This window comes from Megalopta genalis, unplaced genomic scaffold (assembly GCF_051020955.1).
Source record: "Megalopta genalis isolate 19385.01 unplaced genomic scaffold, iyMegGena1_principal scaffold1607, whole genome shotgun sequence".
Lineage (NCBI taxonomy): Eukaryota > Metazoa > Arthropoda > Insecta > Hymenoptera > Halictidae > Megalopta > Megalopta genalis.
In genome coordinates, this window is record NW_027477675.1 from 52,501 (window position 1) to 57,500 (window position 5,000).

The 5,000-nt window shown below is 52.2% G+C and overlaps 1 pseudogene; it reads right to left on the minus strand.

Annotated features, from left to right (window-relative positions):
• The window catches only part of LOC143263782 (large subunit ribosomal RNA), a 10,640-nt pseudogene that overhangs the window by 2,794 nt on the left and 2,846 nt on the right, over positions 1 to 5,000 (minus strand).

Sequence of the window (5,000 nt, forward strand, 5' to 3'; positions counted from 1 at the left end):
GTCGAATATTAAGTTCCAGAACATGGGTCCCAGGATAGAACCTTGAGGGCAACCTTTGTTTACTGATTTGCGGGATATGAAGCTAGAGGTGACTATCTCTGCTGTTCGGTCAGAGAGGTAACTTTGAATAACTTTGTATATATTTTGCGGACAATTTCTATTTTTTAGGTTCCAGAGGATGCTGGGCCACCATACCGAATCGAAAGCTCCTGAGATGTCGAAGAGCAGACCTATCATATATTTGTTCCGAGAGTAAGTTACATGTTTTCTTAATTCAACCATGGCGTCCTCTGTTGACCTTCCGGGTTTGAATCCGAATTGTCTATCAGAGGTGAGCTCATGGTTGTGCAGAAGGCAGTGGATCTTATTGGCCATAAGCTTTTCCAGAATTTTGCCGAGGACTGGGAGGAGAGAGATCGGCCTATAGGACTTAGGATCGCTCTCCTCTTTCTCTTTTCCTTTAAGTAGCACACGAATCTGAGCACGCTTCCATTGTTTTGGGAATACGCCGTGGGTTAGGCAATCATTAAACAGTCCTGTGATTTCCCCATGTAGGGTAGTCCAGGCCCGCTTAACGATTACGTTTTCTAGTCGGTCGTGTCCGGGGGCTTTATTCGGTTTAAGGGATTTTACTATTGTGGCTATGTCTGTTTTTAAGAATGGGGGAGAATTTTCCGTGGCTGGAGGTGACGACGTCTCCAGTCGGATGTTAATTTGTCTGTTTGTTTCGTTGGTCGTGTTATCGTCTGGAACTAGGTGGGCTAAGAGTTTGTCTATTGTGTCGCGTAGTGTGATTGTTTGTTCACCTTGTATTTGTATACTTTCGCATACTTTGTCTGCTTTTAGTTTTTTGTTTGCTATTTTGTATGTTATTCCCCATGCGTTTTCGTTTCCTTCCTTGGAGACGAAGTTTCTCCAGCTTTTAAGTTTCGCGGATCTAATTTTTGATATATATTTATTTCGGAGGGTTCGATAAGACTCTCCTAAGGATTGCCTTACCGATTTCGTTTTTGTTCTTTGATAGATACGTCTTGCCTCAGTGACCTCTTTTCTAAGTTTGCTTAGTTGCGGAGTCCACCAAGGGACGGATTTCGGGAAGCGAGTAGATAGGGACAGTTTAGTGTGAATCTGGTCACCGCGAAGGTGACGCAGACATGTTTCCTCGCCCATTCGGGCATACACAACTAAATTTCCATCCACTTCCAGCGGCCCCACATTCAAGGGAAAGGGCCGAGGAAAAATCCGCACGTGCCATTGAGACGTTTACAATGGACGAGTTCTTTAGCCGCCAGCGAATTTCAGTTTCCATCTATCTGCTGGCGCCCACGGGGAACCACGGGGAGGCGAACTCGTGACACGACGCCTCGCGTCCACTAAACGAAGACCTAGGAAATCGGGATGGGTGTTGGAATCAGGATTTTTCCTACCGGAAGCCCTTTAGCCAAAGGGTTTCCCGGCAGAAGGATGCGAATACCTGGAAGACCTTTTCCGATGACACGAAGTGTTGTGCCGCTTCAGGCCATTTCCAGGTTCCGCTAGGGGTGATGTCCCGTAGAGCTTCTCTCTGCGGGTTGAAGTGTTTGCAGCGGAGAAGGAAGTGGTCTACCGTGTCCGACCCGTGACCACACCCACACGCCTCGCTGTCGGCAACCCCGTACGCGAAGAGGCGCGAACGGAAATTCCCATGTCCAGTGAGGACTTGTGTGGTGAAGTGGTTCGGTACCATCCACCCGGCCGCCATCCTTCTCTCGATACTGCTGAAGAAGGTGAAAGTTGTGCGGCCTTTGTGGGAGGAGTCCCACATGGATTGCCACATCCTTTTCACCTCAGCCACGATCCTAATTTTCGCATCGTTGGTTCCCGCTGGGACCACGATGTTACCGATCCTGGCATCCATATTTTTCCTGACCTGGTAAAGGGCTTTGGCCTGTTGTAGCTCAAGTCCGATAGGGGGGGTACCGGCCACCACACACATGCTATCCCACGATGACCGGCGGTATGCACCGGTCACCGCGATGAGAGCACGCCGTTGAGCGGCTCCGAGTATTCCCAGCTCCCCTGCCGTGCACCCTCCGGCCCATCCGGCGGCGGCGTAAGTCGCTACCGGGATGAAGACCCCGCGGTACACAGCCGAGAGTGCTCTGAAACCGAGCCCCCATCCTCGTCTCGCCAACCTGCCAAGTTTCGCGAAAAGCGACCCGGTTTTGTCGCTGATATATTGACAATGGGATCGGACACCCATGTCCCTATCTAAGTGGACGCCTAGGTATCTAACTGTATTCTTGAATTTAATTGACCTCGCTCCGATCCGAATGACCGGCGGTCTTTTCTGGAAATCTACTTTCGATGCGCGGACTGCTTTTCTTTTTCTATCGGGACGCGAACCTCCCCGTCGGCCTATTTTTTCCCTGTCTGCGTACCCATTCCGGAGTACAATTGCTTCCGATTTCGAATCGGATATCTCTAATTTAGCTGTCCTGCACCAACCTAGGATCTGGTCGACAACGCGTTGACCCTCGATCTCTAGGTCTCTGCGGCTGTTTCCCCCCACGAGGACGATGAGGTCGTCCGCGTATGCTAAGAACCTATTCTCAACTGAGGTTTCGAGTAACCTCAGGAGACCGTCGAACATAAGGTTCCAGCACGCGGGGCCGAGGACGGAACCTTGCGGGCATCCTCTTGTCACGTGCTTGGAGATCCTTTCTGTTCCTATCGTGAGACTGACCTTGCGGTCCTCGAAGTAATTGGAGATTACCTCGAAGACGTTGCGCGGGCAGTCTCGATCCCTAAGACTACCTAACACTAGGGGCCACCAGACGTTGTCGAAGGCTCCGGAAATGTCGAAAAGTAGTGCGATCACATGCCGATGCTCGGTGTCATCGACCATGCGGCGCAACTCGACAATTGCATCTTCAGTCGACTTTCCGCGCGTAAACCCGAACTGTCTGCTGGAGATGCGTCCCGTCGCCATCGCCGTCTGCTCTAATCTGCTCTTAAGGAGCTTCTCGAAAGTTTTCCCGATCACGGAGAGGAGACATATTGGTCGGTAGGATTTTGGGTCCTTCTCGTCCTTTCCTTCGCCTTTCAGGAGGATTCTCAGAGAGCCCACCTTCCAGGCGGAGGGGAAGACGCCCCATCGAAGGCACCCATTGAATAGTCGCGAGAGTTCCCCGAGGATCGTTTTCGCGGAGGCCTTCAGGACCTGTACCTCGATGAGGTCCGGTCCTGGCACCTTTTTATTTTCGAAGGAACGAATTGCTCCGGCCACCTCCACCAAGGAAAAGGGCGAGGCGTCGGCGGTATTCGGGGCGATTCGCGCCTCTTCCCGGAGAACCCTTTGTGTCGGCGAATCGAGTTCAGGTCGGTCGTCAGGGACGTGGGCTTCCAGAAGCTCGCTGGCGGTTTCTAAAGCACCGGTTGTACTTTTATTGTTGCGCCGGAGTGTGCTTATCACTTTCTCTACACGGAGTTTATTTGCCTGGAGCTTGTATACGATGCCCCAGGGCTCCGTGTTCCCGTTCGACGTCACGAAGTTTTGCCAGCTTTCCCGTTTCGTCCTCTTCACCTTCCTACTGTAGTTCCGCAACGAAGTACGGTATTCCTGCAGTTTTTGGAGGCGGGAGGGTCCGTCTATCGTCTTCTGGAAGGCACGCCTCTGCCTGTACACGGCCTTTTTGAGCTTTGTTAGCTCTTTGGTCCACCACGGGTTGGACTTTCTAAATTTTCTCTTCTTAGGCATTGACGCGGTGCAGGCGTCAGTGATGACGGCTGTGAGCGTCTCTGCCATCCTATTTACATCTTCCACCGACTCCAAACTCAGGACTTCGAGCCTCGACCGTGAGTGGTCGGACAGGGCCTCCGAGAACCGCTCCCAATCCGCTCGACGAGTGTCGAACCGAGAGTTCGTTGCTCCCTGATTTCCCGTCGCGGCCCTAGGTACCCGCAGCCGGATGTCGATGGCGTTATGATCGCTAGTCGTCCATTCGCTTCTTATCCTCCATTCCTTAATATAGGGCGTCATGGAGGGGGATGCCAAGGTAACGTCGATGTATGACGATCCTTTTGGCGTCCAGAAGGTGGGTGGTTGACTAGCGTCGTTAACTACAGTTAATCTAAACGCGGAAACTAATCTTTCTAACTGCGCTCCCTTCTCGTCTGTGCTATTTGGGCTCCAGAGCGAGGATTGCGCGTTCGCGTCGACAGAAATTATAACTCTCTTCCCCCTCAATGCCAGGAGAACCGTTTCCAAGTGCTTGAGGTGCTTCTCTATCTCGTCTTGGTATTGAAAATAGTGAGATACCGCGTAGAAGGAGAAGCCGGGGGTCAGCACTTCCGCGCATGCGCAGTGCGGGTTACTGAGTTGAGAGATGAACGTGACCTCAAAGTGAGGGTTGGGGATGGCGACAGCGGCCCACGGGGAGTGGGTTTTCACCGCCGCCACCCTCACTTCGGTCCCTAATCCGCTTACCCTATAACCTGCGCCTTGCTTACTGGCGTGTGGCTCCTGCAAGAGCAGGACGTCCAGTCGCTTTTGCGCTATTAACTCCCTAACTTCGCCCGTTACTACAGCCGAATGTCGCATGTTCAGCTGTAGTATCCTGATTCCCGTGGCTACATTCGCGGTCGCGGGGTCGCGGTTTCGCGTTGGGGTTGGGGGGACGCGGGGGTTGTTTTTCCTATTTTTCCCTAAATTCGTAGCGTCGCACCTTACGAGGTGGACGCGGACGGCGCGAAGACCGATTCCGTCCAATTGTTTAGAAGAGTCTAGTCCTTTTATATTGCCTAGGTCGTTGCCAATGTCCCTCCTGTCCATAGCGGTTAATTCCGCCACAGGGACCCCAGGGACGGGAGTCCCTGTGTCCGAGGCTCTAGCTTTAGTAGATAGGGACAGATGGGAATCTCGTTAATCCATTCATGCGCGTCACTAATTAGATGACGAGGCATTTGGCTACCTTAAGAGAGTCATAGTTACTCCCGCCGTTTACCCGCGCTTTTTTGAA